General features: G+C 49.5%; 2 long non-coding RNA genes across 3 annotated transcripts; both read left to right on the top strand.

The window, feature by feature from the left end:
- Positions 1–13089: 13089 nt before the first annotated feature.
- On the top strand, positions 13090–17169 carry LOC142905799 (uncharacterized). Of its 2 annotated transcripts, XR_012929807.1 has the most exons (5): positions 13090–13775; positions 14078–14158; positions 15056–15165; positions 16419–16542; positions 17078–17169. It is a non-coding gene; the product is annotated as an uncharacterized LOC142905799 (long non-coding RNA). The 2 variants fall into 2 exon arrangements; XR_012929806.1 differs by having other exon boundaries at positions 14078–15165.
- Positions 17170–17301: 132 nt separating this feature from the next.
- LOC142905925 (uncharacterized) lies at positions 17302–20605 on the top strand. The gene is made up of 2 exons (XR_012929947.1): positions 17302–18077; positions 18510–20605. It is a non-coding gene; the product is annotated as an uncharacterized LOC142905925 (long non-coding RNA).
- Positions 20606–21195: the final 590 nt, after the last annotated feature.

Raw genomic sequence — 21195 nt, 5'->3', positions numbered from 1 at the left:
CCCAGGTATTTTACACACTGCACTAGGTACTCATTTAAGGCTGAGTCTAACTAAGGGAGGCCCAGGACCGGTTCAGATAATCATCACTAGTGTGGGCCATGAGCGCAGCATGCTAACCGCTACACTACTGCTCCCCTCACACGTACAAGATGGACACGTGTACACTCATACACAACATACGACGGCCGCTATTCGCCAGATCACTAAGTGGCCACCTCCCCTCCTGCCACCCCCAAAACCCACGACTCCAAGGAAAGAGAGGGGCATCACGAGCGGATGGACGCCCAGTGGGAAATACCTCAATGCAGCGCGGGAGGTAATCTTTGTCACTGTCGGACTGAAATAATTGTCTGCCCGTCGCCAACTCCGCCACCGTGCAACCCAGCGCCCACATGTCTACGCCACAGGTCAAGCTGTAGCCCAAGTGCAGCTCCGGAGCCGAGTATTCCAGAGTCCCACCAACATTCATAGCTGCACACCAATCACAAGAACAACACATATATGTGTTTGTGTACTCACTGTTTCTTAAACAGCATCTTCATCACACACATGAACAGTCACATGTACAGAGATGCAGATACTCACACATATCCACAATCAGACAAACACCCACACGCAGACGCTCACACACCCAGGAGAGGTCACTCACGTTGACTTTCCACAAAAAAGCTCGTGCCAAAGTCCGTGACCCTCACAGTGCCGGTCACGGTGTCCTTGATGAGAACATTTTCCTGCAGGAGAAGGGGCAGAATGAATTCAAATGCAGAGGTTATGCCGATAACATTCAGCCAGCAGTGGAACGATCACGTACCACCACCTACGCTAAACAGGGGAACTAGACGAGGCGTAGTGCCGTCAACGAGCGTCAGTCAAGTGCAACATTTGATGTTTGTTGACAGCTATTACTGGGGGTTGCCCCTTTCAATTGCATCTAGAAAAGAGATTTGATTTGAGGCTCATGTTCAAAGCACTCTAAGGGACCATCGAAGTAAAGGAGGGCAGCTCTATTGACAACTGATCATGGTTCCTCTGACAGGAGAGTGCATTGAGCTCACAGCTGCAAGAGTGCCCTTTAACGGGTTACGGACCAAAAGCTACACATGAGAGCTCGCGTATTCCATGACACTATCCACCGCGCGTTTGTCTTCGGAAGTTTTCCATTCGCAGTGTGGAAGCCGACAACGGGCAGCTGTCAGGTCAAAATACACGTTTGGCACACTTAGGAAATAGTCTTTATTTGCTCCAGTTTCTGTCTCCGAAGGACTGGGGCAACGCTGTGATCAACGTTGCCGGTTTTGTCTATGGTGAGTCCCCAATACCGACACGACTCTACACTACAGTTTAATTCATACCGCATTATCTTCACCAGGGGTACAATGACCCTGCCTCCTTCCAGTTAGATGGAAACAGCGAACGCATAGATCTTGTGACTAATGTGGCCGGTTTTTTCCGTGGAACGATTCCCTACTAACAATACGCCTCTGCAACAAAATCATACTGAATGCTGTGTCCACTCACTGGCTTGATGTCCGCGTGAACTATGTTCCTGGAAGAGATGTGGGACAGGAACATGAGGATTCCCCTGGTATAACTTTTCACCATTTCCATGTCCAACCGGAACCCCGATTCTCTCATCACATCATAAAGGCTCTCCCTGTGAGAAAGACAAAAGCAGAAACAACACCAACACAGTGTCAGTGTCATCTCCTTAAATGCTGTGCTGATTCTGCTAACAACAATCTTAATATTGTTCGTGCATGTTCACGACCAATATTCAGAGTCATAGTTCAGTGTAGGTTCAGGTCGTTGGTTTGTCGATGAACCAAATTAGTTGGCTCATTTGCCCACTTGACAACTTGATTTCATTGGCATTTTTGCCAGGTGGTAGAGGGTTATCCATGGGGAGAAGATAACAACTCCGCCTGGTAAGGTCGTGGGGTTTGATCCCGAACCTGACGCATGTACATTTGGAGTTTGCATGTTCTCCCTGTGATCATGTGGATTATTCTGTAGGTCCTCTGGTTTTCCCCTCCACATTTCGAATCGACATGCATTCATAGTATTTGGCTGCTATACATTTCCACGTGATAAGTTACTTTGTTAAGCTATCATTTGTGGGCAGGTCGCTTACAAAAAAATAACTAATAGGTCAGTGGACTTTCCCACGAAAACAAAAAAGTTTGTTTAGTTAATCAGTTAACCACGCTATTAGCGGAGGGAGGGGGAGATGGAACACGCGGTACATACTTCAACAGCTCCAGGACAAGGCAGTGGTGTCCCCTGAAATCAAAGCTGTTTAGGACTTTGATGACGTTGTAATCTTCATTGCTGTCCTCACTCTGAAGTTCCAGAGCTATCTGGAGCTCCATCCTCTGCAATGTTTCTTCCTTGGAGCTGCGCAGAGGAAGTCCACAAATTAATAACTTACACTTGCTTAAGGGACACCCAGAGGCAAATGCTATTCAGAATTAATAATTAATTATACTTTCACCAGGTCTAACGGCATTGTGAGCTAGAGTAGCGTTCTCGACTCTCATTGGTACCATACGGGGCGCAGGAGCTGGCGTAGGGTACCCAATAGGATTTGAAGGTGAAGAGCCATTCAAATCGGATTGGTCATTCGGGAAAACTAAATGCAAACGCCCGTTAAAACAACGCGTTTTCGTTATAACGTGGTTCTTCAACACTTTTTACACAATGCAGAATGTGTCCGTTGTAACAAGAAACGCGACCATTACAACATGGAACACGCACATTCTAACAAGATACGCACCCATTAAAACACGGAATAAGCCCATCATAACGTGGTTTGTGAGTAGTCGACAACAAAATACTTTTTTGAGCTGCACTGTTGAGCGGTATGATACAGTACTCGGAATGATAAAAGTAACGTGACAGCATAGCCTCATTATGAGACCTCCTTTGCCAGTAACAAGATATAGTAATAGGTTTTACCCTTTTAACTGGCACAAAAACTGACACCTTTATTCAAGGCATCATGTTTGCAATAACCACAACACAAGCAGTCAAAATGCAAACAAAAGAGACAACTCTGATAATAATATGCACTGTCCTTGAATTTGATTGGTCCACACCCGAGACGGCTTTTCTTAGAGCCTAGTCTCCACTCTTCTGGTCCAACACCAGTGGAGACTAAGCTCTAAGAAAAGACGTCTCGGGTGTGTTGAGCTCTGTCGTCCCGACAGGTCTGTAACTTTCACCTGAAGACGGCCGCTTGCGTTGTGGCCGAAACGTCGTGAGAATTTTATTGTATTATTTTATTATTTTATTCTCATTCTACGTGACATTACCGAAAGAACCAAAGAAGGTGTCAGTTTTTGTGCCAGTTAAAAGGGTAAAACCTATTACTATAGCATAGCCTCAGTTATTGGTCTCATCATCTCACAGTGTATGCATACATTGCATCTCGCCAAACTTTATTGTTACATTATTTATGGAGAGATTATTTTCGCTCAATGCTTTTTCGCTTAACGCGGAACTTTTCATGAATGTATCTACAGCATTAAATGATGACTTACTGTAATGTGGAGGTAATCTTGTAGCAATGGGATGTTTTGGCCGATACCAGTTCACACTGTGTGTGTATGTATTTTAAGCTTTAGAGACGAAAAACCAGAGTACCTAGAAGGAACCGATGCAGAACAGGGGTAGAAGGTACACACTCCACACACGATGGTGCCCGAGTCAGGAGCCGAACCAAGGCCCCCCTTCTCGCTGTGAAGCATGAGTGTCACCACCGCATTGCACGGCAATGGACTTAACAACGTCGGCCTCGTGATGGCACGTCTCTGAAGTCTTACCTCGACGGTGACACCAGGATCTTTACAGCTACCAGGGTGTTCCTCTTGTGGTCAAGGCACTGGATCACCTGGCCTTGACCTCCTTCCCCAATCATTTTGAGCACCTCATAGCGGTAGTGGAGGTGATCATGTCGGAACTGAACAAAAGGTACAATCATTTAAACTGACTATTGTTAAAATCACAACGTTTAAGAAGTGCGAATGTAATTTTAACAAAAACATTTGCTTGGAATTATGAAGTTATTTTTAACCATAATTTGGAATGCTCAGATGTCTGCTGGCTGAGGCACCCTTAAAAAGAGCTTCTGAGCTCAATGGGCTTTACTCGGGAAATAAACTTCTGATTCAGATGTGTGCGGGTGAGTGCATTGGTGAGTGGGCGAGTGGGTCGGTGAGTGATTGAGTGGGTGAATGAGTGAGTGAGTCAGCAAATGAGTGCGTCTGGGGGTGGGTGAGTAATTGTGTGAGTGGGTGTAATTGTCGAATGCTTTGATACTGTCTGCTGGCGAAGATTCCCTTGAAGAATTGCTTCTTATCTAAAAGGGCTTTACTCGGGATTAAACATTCTGATTTTGAAGCACGTTGGTGTGTGCCCTGGTTGGTAATTCAGGTGCAATAATAAGAAGCCACAAACCCCGCTACCTCTGGGCCCTGTGACCGCCCCCAAGGCTGTAGTTTTGTGGTGAGCCTCACCAGAATGTAATTACGTTCGTCGTCATCATATCCATGCATGTTGCATCCCTTGGGTTTGTTGTCGAGGGCAAAGTACCACACTTCTTGCATGGCTGCAAGCTCCAGCTTTTCGCGGTCGGTCAAGTGAGGGCCAAAGTGAGCCAGGATTTCTGTAGGCACGAGGAGAATAACAACAACAGGTGTGTGAACCAAAATTTTGAGCAATTTATAGGGTAAATATTTCAGGATTGGGATGTTTTTGCCAATCCCAGCTATGTATGTTGAAATTCTTTTGCACCGCATGTAGCCAATGGTGCTAATCAACAGTGTGGGGGAAGGTTAATAAACTAACCACGCAAATAGGTTCCACACATCTGTTAGAACCTTTTACAGACTGCGAGACAAGAAGGCTCACATGATCGAGTCACTCACCTTTCTGAAGAGATGCCGCGACAACAAGATAATACCGACCACATTTAAACTCACATCTGCTTCTGTCACTTAACCCAACTCTAAACGGATCTTATTCAGAGCTAGCCTTTCTCTAATCTCAGAGAGGATAAGACTACTCCGGCTTGAACTTGATAATTTAGACAAATGTCTCCTACAATCACACTTAACATTAACAGATAAAATGTCCGCATCTGATTGGAACCTTGTAGATAACATGACTGCTTCTTCTGCCACAACAATGTCTTCCAAATGCAAGGTTAACCTTATTGCTAAATTCAATAACTTGTCAAAAAAGAAACCAGATCCACACATAAAAAAGACTGCTATTAATCAGAGTAACAGCACAATCTCCGATAGTCTAAAATCGGTACTAGCTAGAGGGCTGAATTTTGCTGTCACCCTCAAACACATCCCAGTGGATGATATAAAAACCCAGGTAGATGTAGCCCTCAAAGGCTTGGGACACATCCCGACAGACGTGGCAAGATTTAAAATTGCCACCATCTTTAAAAATGCTAAGAATCCTATTAATAACATCAGCAAGGACGAGCGCTCTGAACTCACCAAATTAAAAAATAGAGAGGACAATGCTACTGTCATCATGGATAAAACCACATTCAGCAACATAATCCAGGACCTTCTTAATGATAGCAATTACACCAAAATCAACAAAGATCCGACCAACTGCCTGGCTTTAAAAACAAACAATATCATTACCAATTTGACTTCTCTAATCGAACCATTCAAGCAGTTCTCCCTAAAACCTTCTGCTAATAGACCACCCAGATTATATGGTCTTCCAAAAATCCATAAAGAAGATACTCCACTTCGACCCAACGTTTCCACTATCAACTCACCTCCCTACAAACTGGCCCAATTTCTGTCTGAGACCTTGCTTCCATTCACGGGCAAGACTACCTCAGCAGTATGAAACTCAGCTCACTTTATCTCTCTAATCAAAGGCATTTCATTGTCCCCAGATGATTTGCTCGTCAGCTTTGATGTAGTCTCTCTGTTCACCAAGGTTCCTGTACCTGACACCTTAGCAATAATTGAAGACTTGGTCCAACATGGACTGAATGCTGATGTACCAACTTTGGTTAGGAACTGCCTTACTAACACTTCCTCTTTGTTTTTTTCGGTAAAGTCACATATGGATAAAATAAAATAAATGACGACGTTTCGATCGCAACACAAGCGGTCGTCCTCAGGCGGAAAAAAAATGCATGCAGCAGTAGAAACGCTGAACCAGCACTTACTTCACCAGGAATGGTACTTTCTACAAACAAAATGAAGGTACCCACATGGGTCCCCCCTTATCACCAGTGATAGCGAATGTTTTCATGGAGAAATTTGAAACTGATGTCATCCAGACATGCACCCAACGTCCTTCCTTGTGGAAGAGATACGTAGATCACACTTTTGTCATTTGGCCACATGGCCTGCCAACATTGAATCAATTTCTCAACAACATAAATTCCATACACCCATCCATCAAATTCACCATGGAAGTGGAGAATGATGGTAAGCTACTAATTCCTGGATGTTTTGTTTGAGAAGAGACCTATCTAAAACCTAATTCCCACCACCATCCGGTGCAGAAGAATTCCCTCATCAAACCACTACACCATAGGGCCACTGCATTTGCAACCAACACCACCAAGCCAGTGAACTGGAACACGTACACCAGACTCTTAAGATGAATGGGTACTGGGACAGCATTATTCGCAAAGCTGTTTCTCCAACCATGTAGAAACAATCCACTGAGACGCCTATGAAAACCATCACTTTACCATACATAGCAGGTGTTACCAAAAATATTTCCAAAATCTTAAACAAACACAAGATCCAAGTCCGATTCAATACAGTACACAAAATCCGTGATCTAATCCCATCCTGACATGCAATATCCTGGAGTCAACAAACTGAGTTGTACCTGCGGTAGCAGTTACATTGGGAAAACGAATTGACATGTCGAGGACCGTGTTAGCGAACACAAGGCAGATCTGAAACACTGCAGAACCAATACCTCTGCCGTGTCTGACCATTGTTATAACGCTGTGGGCTCGCGTGATATTGTTTTTTTCCGAGACCAAGGTACTCTGCAAACCTTCAGGTAACTATCAAAAGTTTTTTCATGAAGCCATCCAGATATACAAACATAGACATAACTTCAACCGAGAAGATGGATACAAATTGAGCAATCATTCGATGGATGTTATTAACTAGGTAAAGCCTTAACTGGTTGTGGTTGTTTCCATCACACGCGCCAGGTACTAGTAGATTTTTCAGATTTACTTTCCCACCATGTCCCATACTCAGCTTACCACTTCTACCTCCGCCTACGTCCCCCCCCAGCCTCACTTCTTCTCCCCCTAGCGCTCACGCAGCTCCCCTCTCTCTCCCCCCCTTGCTCCTCCCCCCTTTCTTACCGATAACCTCTTGCCACAGCAGCTCTCTCACCTACTTCAGCATTTTATTATTGCTGTGGTTGTTCCACCTGATGAAGATTGATTGTGTTGCGATAGAAACGTCGTGATTTGTTTTATTTTATTTCTACCTAGGTGACATTACCGAAAGAGCGAATGAGTATAGATATTAGTTGTCAAACTTGATGATTTAAACGCGCATAGCTTCAGTGGTTTCCTAATATTGGAAGAGCATTCAAGATGGCCGCAGAAGCAATTCTGAAAGCGTTTGATGTTGTTTCAGTACTGAGGCCAGAGCACAGATAATTATCCCCATGCAACATGGCCACCATGAAGTCCCCCATGTAACATGGCAACCATTATGCAGTCTCTAATGCAACATGATTACCATATTCTTGGTTCTTTCGGTAAAGTCACGTAGAAGGGAAACAATAAAATAATACAATTCTCACGACGTTTCGACTGCAACACAAGCAATCATCATCAGGTGTGAAAACCACAGCAAGAAAATTTCAATTTTTCTTGCTGTGGTTCTTGCTGTGGTTTTCACACCTGATGATGATTACTTGTGTTGCAGTCGAAACGTCGTGAGAATTTTATTGTTTTATATTTTTATAATTTTATTGTTGCCCTTCTACGTGAGTTTACCGAAAGAACCAAGAATATGAATCCCTGCAGCCACGAAAGCTTTAAATCAAAACATGATTACCATTAAGTCCCCCATGTAGCATTGCTATCTTGACATCACCCATACAATCACCATAAAATCTCTTATACACCAAAGGCACTGTGACGTCCCCCATGCAACATGGCCATCGTGATGTCCCACTATTTACCGTGGCCACTGTGACGTCCCTCATTACTGTTCTTACCTTTCGGCGATTTGCTACAGATGGAGCCGGTGCCGTCTGAGGACAGCGCACTCCACGTGGTGCAAGACGTGTCGTTACTCCGAGCCTTTCCAGCTCGGCTCATCTACACACACACAAAGACAAAGGTCCACCACATAGGCTTGATTAAGATGTTGGAGCAAGTGCAGAAGGCGAGCACTGAGCCAGCATTTCTGAGATCCTGGGCTCCACATTCAGGAGGGTCCTGCCGAGATGTTGTCGTTTCTCAGCATTGGGATATTTGGCCAATATCAGATGCCATGCTTGGATTCACAATGAAAGATGCGTGGATTTTGAGGTCACACGCAGGGATTGTTCAAATTGTTAAAGAGTGATTGGGGATCGGGCATGACGAGCCATGGCAAGGAGGGACAACAATGGCTGATAGTGAAGAAAAATAACGGAGCGGCAGCCAAGGAAGGAAACACATCGGAGAGGAGAGCCACCAGAGAGATGGTGCGACAAAATCGGCGCTTGGCGGATTATTCCATCACAGCATTTGAGGGGTAGCAAGGTCTCAGGGAGGAAGGCATTCTCATTCATCAGTGGATAGATAATAGTGCTGTAAATGCTCACGCGTAGACAGGCAGGCACACCAACAGGATCTCAGAGACACACTCTGATAGACATACACATACTCAGGCAGACAAGGAGAAGCACATCCAGGTATACAGGTAGGTGACAGGTAGGCACAAGTCGAGGGGAAAACACACGTCCACCCATATTTTACCACACGAGTTGAAGAGCCACACGTACCTCCATGGCAGCAACTTGCAGAGTAGGGTGCTCAGAGCTCACTGCGTTTCTCGCACGGTCCGGGTCTCTGCGTGGAGAGCGGGAGACGCAGGTGAGGGTCACACAAAACCGATGGTGTGCGACAATACTCATGTCTAAACACGCGTCATGTCACAATGCGGACTCTCATCATCAACACGGACTCACATCATCATCACAGACTCACAACCTCACCACTCACCCAAAACACGAAACACAATAAAAACAACAAAGACCGCCATTTGCCACTAAGTAGCGGCAAATGCCAGGCCAGGTGCACTTTGAGACCACGTGAAATGCTGAAGGCTCACTGACAGGTCACAGGTCAGACCCAGGTGCCAAGAGTTGACTGACTGAGATGACTGTACCAACGTGCTACATTTCAGCCGCCCAGGTCAAAGGTCGTTGTTGTGAGCATCGCTCCTTTGTTCGGACACCAGCAACACCGCGACAAACACCACCACTAGCACCACCACTAACACCACTACTAACACCACCACCACTAACAAAGACAGATCCCCCGTATAGCCTGAATATACTGTAGGGGCAATTTCTGCTAGCGAGCACCTATAAAGGTCGGCATGGCACACGAGGGGGTGGGTGGCTAACACCACGCCTGGCCGCCTTTGTCTCCCTAGCGGCGATGTTTACGCATCGTACCAGGTATTCATTTGAGGCTGAGTCTACCTAGGGGAGGCCCAGGACCGGTTCAGATAATCGTTACTGGTGTTGGCCGTGAGCAAAAATCGAACCCGGGTCGCCAGGTTTGTAGCGCAGCACGTTAACCGCTACACTACCACTCCCCTCAACTAACACCACAACTAACACCAGCACTAACACCACTCCTAACACCACCACTAACACTACGAACCCTAAAAACACCACCACCAACATCAACTCCACCAACACCACCACCAGTAACACCACCACCACTAACACTACCACCAATAATACCACCAATAATACCACCATCACTAACACGACCACCACTAATACCACCAACACCACCATCACTAACACCAGCAACAATACCTCGAACAACCACCACCACTAACACCACCATCACTAACACCAACACCACCATTATTAACACCACAAACACCACCACTAATACCACCATCACTAACACCACCACCACTAATACCACCAACATTAACACCACCACTCCTCCTCCTGCTAATACAGGACACCAAAGACAACGATCCTCATAGAGCCTTAACAGGCAGTAGGGGTAAGTTCCTGTTAGCCAGCAGTACGTATGAAGGCCGGCACGGTACACGAAGGGGTGGGTGGTTAGCACCACGCCCGACCGCCTTTGTCTCCCCAATGGCGATGTTTATGCATCGCACCAGCTACTCATTTGAGACCGGGTCACTGCTACACACAGACTCACACAGACCCACACACACGTACACAGACTCACACAGAGAGACTCACACACAGACTCACTTAGAGAGACTCACACCACCACCGCCACCACTCACCCACAGCTCGGTTCCACGCCTAACGGCCAAACTGCCAGGGGAAGCACGTGGCGCGAGACGCGGCGTGGTGTAAAAGCCATTAGCTCCTCCCCCTCACCTAAGCTCCTCCCCCATGCTCCCCCTTTCCCCCCCTGCCCCTCCCCCCTGGCAAACCCCCCCCCCCAAGCATCCCCCCCCTCTCGCGACCCCCCTTGCCCCCCCTGGCAACCCCCGCCCATGCTCCCCCTCAACCCCCCCCTCACGCCCCCATTGCCCACCCCCCTCCCCCGCTGCTACTTCCGGTCAGGCAGGGGGCGATTGGAGGCGGCGCGCGTTGTGAATTGTGGGTGGCGAGCGGCTGATTTGGTTTCCCGCTCACGGCCACCGTCACTGGGTCGCGAAATCTTCTGAAGCGGCGGCTCGCTGGGCCTCCTCTACGTCGACTCAGCCTGAAGGTGAGAACCTCGCGCGGTGTGCACACATCAGCAGTGGCGGCGGTGGTGGGGGGAGACAGAGGAGGAGGCGCCTGGCCCACAGCCGTCACGTCCTAGACGCCTGCTGAGTTCACGGCGCTGCTTCAAGCAGAGCCCGGCCCTGCTGCTGCTGCTGATGAGGCGCTGACGGTGGAAACCGGCCCCAGAGTGGCCCTCGTGTTGAGCCATAGCTGATGAGAGGCACTCCCAGACTGCCGTGTGTTTTTATCCCTGGAGGGACGGGTTTGTTGTGGAGGCGAATCGCCTGCTGTTGGAAAAGGCATCCACTAGAGGCCGCTATATAGAGGTATTTGGTCTACTCTTCCACGCTGGTCCGGACGTGTTGGAGCAAAGTGGCCATGCCCACACTTTACCCCACCACACGCAGGGCGTTAGCTCGCTGGACTTGCAATGCAGAGGTGCAGGTTAGATTTCATTCCCACTCACACACCCACCGACACTCACTCAGCCACCTACTCAGCCACTCTCTGGGCATCTATGAAAAAGAGCTTCATAGCTCATCGGATTCCTCCAGCAAAAACATACTGATTCTCACCCACCCACTCAGCCATTCACCCACCCACTCTGGCACTCATCCACTCACCAATTCACTCAGCCACCCACTCGGCCACCCACTCAGCAACCCACTCTCGCACCCACTTCGTCACCGGTCGCCCACTGCCACCGGTCACTCACTCTGCCACCGGTCACTCACTCTGCCACCCACCCACTCTCTCACCAACCCACCGACTCTCTTGCCAACCCATCGACTCTCTCGCCAACCCATCCACTCACCCACAGGGAGACACAAGGAGACAAGGGGACCCACATGGTGTGAGAGTGTATCAGCATCATTGTGGTTGTTGTGGTGGTTATGTTGGTTGTTATGGTTGTGGTGGTTATGGTTATATTTGTGGCAGTAGTGTTTATACTTGTGGTTATGTAGCTCGTGGTTATGGTTATATTTGTGGTTATGGCGATTATGGTCGCAGTGATTGTGATTATATTTGTTGTGGTTATAACCCGCGATGTATTTCGTCGAGGATGGATGCCGCCGCGTGCAGGAGTTGGGCGAGGCGGGAGTGAGCCACCTGAAGCGCCCTCTCCGACGGTGGTGAGCCGCGCGGGCGGCCGGGCAATGAGCAGCTCGGCCGTCGTCGCTTCTCCTCCCCCTTCCGGGGCTGCCAACCCCGGTGGTGTTGAGTCGTCCTCCTCTTCCACTGGAGCCCTGGTACGAGTTTTTCTTCGCGTCTCCATTATAGCGATTCATCTTACTATTTGGCTACTTCTGACGCCAGTTGTAGTGGGTGGAACAGAGAGCGAGACTTCGTACCGAAAGAACCAAAGAGTATGAACTTATATGGTTTATTTAACCTATTTTTAGTGGTTTGCTACCATTCCCTTTGCACTCCTATCGTTTTTGTATTGTTTGTTGTGACGTTATGACCCCGTGCCCCCTACTGGCACATCTGTGATCAAAGAGCTTTATAGCTCATTGGATTCCTCCAGCACAGAATCAATACCGATTCTGATGAGACCGGAACGAACACGTTTGAATCGAATCGCGTACTTCGCTTTACTAAAATAGTTGTGGAATCGATTCTTGTGGAATCTGTTCTCGTGGAATCGAATCATCGATATTAATTACAGAGATTCACCATCGATATTAATTACAGACATTAATCAACGACGTCGCTAGGAGTATCGTGGTGCCGCTCTGCAAACCTTCGGGCTACTATCAAAGGTTTGTTCATGAAGCCATCCAGATATATAAACACAGACATAACTTCAACCGAGAAGATGGATACAAATTGAGTAATCATTGGAAGAATGTTATTAACCAGGTAAAACCTTAACTGCTTTATGGTGTTGCCTTAACTTTCCGCATCTCTAATTTCTTAAGCTTCCCACTCCCAGCCCCGCTCTCTTCAGCACTCCCCTCCTCATACCCCCCCCCCCCCCTCTCTATCTCTCCTCCCTGATCTTCCCCCCTTCTCTTACCTATATAGTCTCTTGTTTACAGCAGCTCTTTTGCCCACGTCGGCAATTGTTTCTTGCTGTGGTTTGTCCCACCTGATGATGAACGCTTGTGTTGCGCCCGAAACGTCGTGATTTAATTTATTGTATATTTTATGCCTATATGACTTTACCGAAAGAACCAAAGAGTATAGCCCAAGAGAGTTTGTGTAGGTGGGAGCGGTGGTGTAGCACAGTCGGGGGCACAGGTGGTGCATCGGCCAGTCATCTCAGTCAAGCAACCAATGGCAACCTGGGTCTGTCTGTCTGTGACCTCCTGCTGCCAGCGGGCGTTCGACGCTTCATGTGGCCTTAACCTGCACATAGCCTGGCACGAGCGCCGTGGTGACATCTCCACCACTTCGTGGCGAATGGCGGTTGTTGTTTATGGTCGTCTCGCGATTAGCACTACGCTGCACTACGAACCCAGCGACCCGAGTTCAATTCCCGCTCATGGCCAACACTGGTGACGATTCCGTTCCTGGGCCTCCCCTTGGTCAACTCAGCCTCAAATGAGTACCTGGTGCGTTGTGTAAACATCGCCACTGGGGAGATTAAGGCGGCCGGATGTGGTGCTGGCCACCTACCCCCCTTCGTGTATCAAAGGTGCTGCTCGTTAACAGCACTTGTACCCGACAGTCCTGTCGAAGGCTACATGGGGGATCTTTGTTTGGTGGTGCAGCTGAGGAGGCGCAACTGCACGGCGAGTACCTCTACCGCAAGGCGCAGGAGGCCAAGAAGATCCTCGTAGAGGAGAAGGCGCGGCTCAAGAGGGCGCTCGATGGTAACGGGCGGCGAGACGGATCTAGAGATGGGCTCGCGACGACAAGACGAACGAGAGACAGCGAGACAGACTAGAGACATTGAGACACGCAAGACAGACTAGAGACGGATCTAGAGACAATGAGACACGCAAGACGGACTAAGATGGGACAAAACGGTCTGACAATACAGGCGAGAAGACAACCGCGCGTGGAAAGCGTTTCCAAATGAATCCATGCGTGCGCATGATTTTTCTTCCTTGTTAATTCTCCCCTGCCCGCCCCCTACCCACTGCCCCCTGTCCCCCTGACGTCGTCACCGAAGAAAACCTGGTGCTGCCTACGGACCTGCGGTGGGAGGCGCTTGAACTCCAGAAGGCCGTGGAATTCGACCAGGGAGGGGAGGGTGATCTCACATCCCTCACCATCACGTCTCCTCGCATCTCTCTCTCTCTTCCTTCCCGCGAGACTCTTGAGGCAGGGGGATAAGCGTCGCGCGTCTCCGCCCGCTAGACACGCCGAGTCGGCGCGCATCCCCGGCTCGCCGTCGGTCCTTCCTGCCAAGCGGTGGCACCGTGTTTTGCCGCGGAGGTTCGCGGTTCGAGAACGGCGGGCCCTCAACCCCCCCCCCCCCCACCGGTTTAATGGGTTTAATGCAGCAGTTGCGTTGACCGTAAATACTGCACGGCGATTGCTTCCCAAGTGGACTTTGAAAAATCCCATGGCGTGAACGCGGCCGTGTGTGTGTGTGGTGGCTGGCGTAAATTTTGGTGGAATGTCGAATGAAGGCCGTGGTCACCACATAACGTGTGCTTCTGGAGCAGTCTTCCTTCTGCAGCGGTCTTCCTTACAATATTAGGAAGCCACTGGAGCTTTGCACTTTTAAATCATCGTCTAGATTGACAAACTCATTTCTTGAGAACTTCTTTTTGTGGTTAGTTTGTCACACTTCCGATTACCACGGTTGGTTACGTGCTGTAACAAAGAGGTTTAACATGCACTGACCCACTCATTCACTCACTCATCATTTTACTCAATTTACCCACTCACCTGCCATATCACCCACCCACTCTTGCAATTGGGACTCATCCAGGTCTCATTAGTGCTCAGCTCGCTACACAAAATCAACGCGATCACTGCAGAGTGATATTCTAAACCATTCCTGGTCGCTCCTTCCATCCACCCACACACACACCTTCACTCACCTGCACGGGGAAGTATGGCAAATGATAACCTACCCTCTCCGTCCCCCCTGCCCCATCTACCACCTCTTTCTATCCACCCCCCCCCCCCGTGTCAGTAGGAGTGAGCAGCCACATGGATGACGAGTACCGCTGAGCCGGCGTGAAGGACCCACACATCATGGCGACGACCTCACGCGACCCCAGCTCCCTCCTCAAGCAGTTCATCAAGGTGCGGGCACGGGGTCACAGGGGCTACAGGGTTTGGGGTCACACGAGGAATGTGGGTCCTCGTGTATTGCATGTGTACAAGCGCGCAAAGACAGAGGTCCCCCATATAGCCTTAACAGGCTTTTGGGACAGGTGCTGTTTGCGAGGGTGTTGGTGGCTAGCACCACAACTGGCCACCTTTATCTCTCTGGTAATGTTTACACACCGCACTAGGTACTCATTTGAGGCTGAATTGATCTAGGGGAGGCCCAGGACCAGTTCAGATAATCGCCACTGGTGTTGGCCATGAACGGAAATCAACCTCGGGTCACTAGGTTTGTGGAGCAGCATGCTAACTGCTAAATTACCGCACACACACACATGTTCTCTATCGGCTTTAGAATCAGTTCCTTGCACCTCACACGAGCCGTGTCGACCAATCATCGGGCTTGTGCAGTGTGAGATAACTCGCATCCGTTGAGTTAACCAGAAGAAATCTGGTTGTTGATGAAAGGTGGAGGCTGTGTGGGGGGGGGGGTGGTCGTAAGTGGTGGAGCGTTGGACACTTTGGTTTGGTGCATGCAGCTTTTGTCAACTTCATTCCTCGCGATTCAGTCCACCTTTTCCCGATGACCGATCCCTTCCATTCATCGAAAATGTATCTACTGTAGCACTACGCACGGTCGGTGGTCACGGAAAGATGTACCATTGGGGGCGCCACTGTGGCGAGATGTTAACTCCCACACCTGGTATACAGGAGGTCGCAGGTTCAATCCTGACCCTGATGCCTGCTGTATATTTGGAGTTGCGTGCCTCTTTCCGAGGAGTCGCGTGGATTTCTCTCCAGGTCCTCCGGTTTTTCCCTCCGCATTTAGAATCGACGTCCGTTTAAGAGTATTTGGCTGCTATAAATTTCCACATGACGATAAGCCACTTAGTTGAACTATGATTTGTGGCCAGGTCGCTTCTGGAAAAGAGCTGCATAGCTCAGTGGGCCTTACCTGGTAAAATATAAATAGTAAAGTTTTTCCAATGGTGCATCCCAGTTGTGCCAACACGGGGTTTGGCGACCCCGTATACCGGTACGGCTCGGCTCAGCTTCCGCAATGGAAAAAACAAACAACACAACCCGAGTCGGATACAGTGGGAGGGCGGGGAGGTGGGGGGGCGAACGCAGCGTGGCCGGGACGGACGCCGGTGGGAAGAGCGGACTCGGCGTGTGACCGCTTGCTGTCATGTTACCACACCACCACCACCATCCCACCACCACCGCAGGAGAAGAAGCTGATCCTGCCGAACGCTCAGCCGATGAACCACGGAGGCCACAAGCTGCAGGCGCTGGTGTGGGCGTGCTGCGCCAATGCCGTCAACGACTTCATCGTCCTGCATGAGCACCGCGGTATGCCAGGCACGCGCACGCACCACAGTCGACAAAGCTCCCCCGTGTAGCCTTTAACAGGCTGTCAGGGCAAGTGCTGTTTGTCGAGCGACCTACGAAGGCCGGCAGGGCACACGGCGGGGTGGGTGGTGTGGTCATTACTGCATCTTCCCCTTTTGTCTCCCCACTGTCGATGCTTGGACACACCGGAAGTCGAAGTCAGGTCACCGGATTTGTAGTGTAATGAGATAGCCACTCCGCTCCCGCTCCCCGGTGTGATGCATGGTGTGACGTGTGTGATGCGGTGCAACAGACGGGGGATGGAGGTGTATTTAGCTGTGCGTACGATGTGCGGTGTGTAGTATGATGCTGCAGACGGGGAATTGTGGTGTCTTAACTGTGTATGTGGTGTGATGTGGTATGATGCCGCTGATGGAAGGGCAGTGTGTTTAACTCTCCAGTACAGTCTGTGTGACACCTGTGGTGTGTCTAACTTTCCGGCGTGCTGTTCATGTGACACGTGGTACGATGCCACGGTGTACTTGACACTCTCGAGCGTGGTGATGCGGCACGACATCCGGACGTGGACATGATGTCCGAGGCATTCCAACACCTCGTGATGCACAACTTCACGTCGCGACTCGGAAAGAGGGTGCGTGCGGGCACCGTGCCAGTCTCACCCACATCTTCCTCCCCCATCCCCAAAGCACAAAGATCCCTCGTATAGGCTATAACCCTTTCTCATTTCCATGATGTACATATACGTCGTCGAAACGGAACCGTAAGAAAAACTCAAGTATGTCTTCTGACCTGAAGACATACCGAGGCTCCCATAAGACCATGCGGGAGGGCGTGCGGCACAGTTTTGTTCCATAGAGTGCCGGTCGTGTCACTACGGTTTTCTGCGGTGAGGGCAACGCCTTTTAAAAACAGCAGCGCTACGCCTCTATAAATAAAATTAACACCGAGCCGCTCGCGCGTACCGAGATTCAGCGGTGGACGTGACACCTACCACCCGGCAACTTGCAGATGTCTCGGAATGGGAAAGAGTGAGCAGACTTTTGGGCCAGGTGCTGTGTGTCCGCCTGTATATTCGGAGTTTGCATGTTCTCCTCCTGGTCACTTTGATTTTTCTCCGGGTCCTCCGGGTTTTTCCCTACACATTTAGAAACTTGAATTTCGAGTATTTTGCTGCTATACATTTTTATGTGAAAAAGAGCTACATAGCTCAGTGGTAAAATAAAAATAGTTTCGTTTTACTTTAGTTTTCGAGCAACAGCACAGAGTTTTTATTTAACGCCATCTCTGAAGCTGAAGGCGCGTAATGTTGTTCATTTGTTAATGCATCCGCAGTTTTAAAAAGGGTGGCCGCTGGCCTCTAACTGGCAAACGTCTGCGAGGACGCGTAATGAGAGTCCAGCGCCGTCCGTGTAACTTGCCGCGACCCCTCCCGTGACGTCTCTGCCCCCCCCCCCCTCCTAACAGGCACAACGTCTACAAGCGCGACGGCAAGGACATCGAGTTGAAGGAGGTGGGACCGTGATTCGAGATGGAGCGTAAGTCTGCCTGACACATTGTTACTCGTCTCCACTTTACACCCCTGCAGAGGCGGTGGAAATTCCACATTCCTTGTGGACTTCCCTACGAAGTGGTTGTAAATTTTATCGACCCCTGAGAGGATGATGGGCTGAATGTAAGAGTCTAGCCTCGGGCTAGGTGGCCCGCGGGTGACTTGTAGAGCGGATCGGAACTTGAGTCGGTGGGGTCGCTGCTCTGGTCGCATTCGCTGTACCGTGACCCGACTCGCATTCCCCCACCCCGGATGCGATGTGTAAATTCAAAGATGATCGGACGTAATGCTGGCCACCCACACCCACCCCTTGGTGTGCCGTGCTGGCTTTCCTACATGCTAACACACGAACAGCGCTTTTCCCACGCCGTCTGTTAAAGGCTGCATGGGGGAATCTTTGCTTTTGTGTGTCGCGCAGTCTACGAGATTAAACTGGGCACGCTGGACAACGCGGCCACCGCCGAGGTGGAGTGGCCTTGGCGACCGTACATGAACACGGCGAAGAAGAGGAAGTTCCTGAGCGTGGAGTGAGGGAGGGGGGCGACTTCCCCCCCCCCATGGGCCTTGGGGGAGGGGCATTGGGGGGAGGGTTTGTCCCTGGAAAGCCGGAGTTGGAGTCGAACCTCGCGGCGCTCTCCGCCGAGGCTCGAGACGTTGAGGAGAGGTCGCCGCGTGGATAGGGCAGTGCGTGAATCGCTGTTCCAACCCTCGTCACACACGCGCATTATACGCGTCACACACACATTGCGAATGTACATTTATCAAACACAAACATGCACATCGTCGCATGCGTCGCACACAGAAGCACACAATTGCACAAAAAGACAAAGGTACTCCGTATCGCCGTTAACAGATTGCTGGAGCAAGTGCTGTTAACGGGTAGCACCTATGATGGCCGGCATGGCACAGAAGTGGTTGTGTGGCCAGCCCCACGTCTGGCTGCCTTTGTCCTCCCCAGTTTTGCGATGTTATACACACCACACCACGTACTCAGATGGCTGAGTTCGTAGTGCGCTAACTGCTGCACCACCGCTCCCCAAACGGTGTACATACACGCGTACACAAAACGAAACATTAACATTTATTTAAGTAACAAAAAAGAAAATACCAAGTCAGGCAGATGGAGAAAGTGGCGTGTCGCCGTGCACAGCACCGCTCTCGTAGCTACTCACCTAGGGTGGGAGCTCTTGGCTTCAATGCCACCCGGGATGTTTAGATGTGAAAACCTGCCATAAATAATATTTTTGGGAAGTCACAAGCGCCTTAAGTTGCATCTCATCTCGACCATTTTAATGGGCACCCCCCCCCCCTGTAGCTGTCCCCCTGTGGCACAAAATAAACTAACAAAACTAATCTCTTTTTATTTTACCAGGTAAGGCCCACTCAGCTGTATAGCTCTCTTTCAGGAACGACCGGGCCACAAATGAAAGCGCTATAAAGTGGCTTGTCACGCAGAAATATATAGCAGCCAAATACTTTTAAACGCATGTTTCTAAATGTGGAGGGAAAAACCGAAGGACCCAGAGAAAAATCCACACGGTCACGGGGAGAACATGCAAACTCCAGATATACAGGCGTCGGGATTTAACCCACGACCTCTATACCAGGCGAGGCCCCAAGGTGAATCAGCACTTGGCCTGCGAGCGGGTATTATTAGTCTGTCAGTAGGGGGTAATGATTCCGGATTTCAGTCTCAATTGAAACTGAAATCTGGAACACTTTTGTCATATTTTGCTCGTATAAGTGTGTTCATAAAATACAAGTTTGGTCATTGAGAGAGTTATAAATGTCCTATACGCATTTCATGTTTATTGTGTTTTTTGTATTTAATGTATGAAGAAAATACAATTTTGTATATGCTACAGTATGTTTCACACGTTATTCAGTGACACTGCATATGACGGGCAATGTTTGGGGCAATCGGCCTTCAACATGGAAAATACATAGAGGCCACATGACCCGTGGCCACCGCCACTTCAACCGTGGCCCCACCACTTCAACCGTGGCCCCATTGGCACGTTGATGTGTGGCTCTGCCTTCACCTGTGGTGAGAATGAGACCAGAAAAATTACAGGAGGCCGACTCCATATGAGTCCGTCACGCTCTGGATCTCGCTAATGGGACGTCGGATGAAAATAAAACATGGAAGCGACAAGTTTCTTCTCTGGCGAGGACATTCCCACAAGATTGCCACCTTTCCCAATTAATGGAATTTGCCCCAACATCACCCTGATCCAAACCAGCGGGAGCTGAAATCTTCCAGAAGGTTCAGGATTTATTGGTACAATCGTTCGGATGTTGGTGTCCGCATGGACTTGCATTTAAAACCCCCGGTCCGCTTGACGTCTTTTAAACAATACCTGTGGTCGGGTCCGCTCCCCCACCTTTCTATCCCCTGCTTTTTTTTTTTATAACCGGTGTAGTATATGTTGACGGTGTGTGCGTGTATCACAACGCGATGTAACCGGGCCCTCGAATTGCCTCAAGAAATGAATAAACAACACCTGTCGCTTTGCTGTTGTGATGTCACCACGAGGCGCCGAATGACGGTGGGACGGCGTCGTCGCACTCGTCGAGTGGACAAGGGCTCCGTGAAATGACGGTGCGGATTGCGCCAAGCGTATAGAGGTCGCCGATTGCGCGCCCCTGTGGCTCGACCACTCGTGGGTCCACCTCAAAGTTCCTGTGCCCATTTGAACCTCATTGCCTGCGATGATGCTGCTGCTGCCATGGAAGAACACACGTGGCGCCCTCTTGTCTCTCCATGTTGTCTTTCACGTCCCATCGCAGTTTTCAGGTCACTTGATGTTTACAGCCTCCGGTAAGGAGGCAGTGAGGTTCAGCCGCTCCATTTTTCTTCCTTTAGTGCACAGTACCGTACACGGATACGGGCACAGTACAACACCGTAGCTTTATTGATTGTTCAACAAAAAAGACCATCCCTCGCCCAATCTAGTTACCTATACGGTGTAATATATGGCGAGACATTTGTTAACGTAAAAAAAATGGAACTGTAATGCTGAAAATTATACTCCATGAAACTCGGGGTTTTATGGAGTATCTGAGGGCTTCTCAACGCTTCATGCCTCGCCCCCACTGATGCC

The sequence above is a fragment of the Petromyzon marinus genome, chromosome 59, assembly GCF_048934315.1.
Source record: "Petromyzon marinus isolate PM22_M1 ecotype Great Lakes invasive population chromosome 59, UKy_Petmar_22M1.pri1.0, whole genome shotgun sequence".
Classification (NCBI taxonomy): Eukaryota; Metazoa; Chordata; class Hyperoartia; order Petromyzontiformes; family Petromyzontidae; genus Petromyzon; species Petromyzon marinus.
This window is presented reverse-complemented; position numbering and strand designations above follow the sequence as displayed.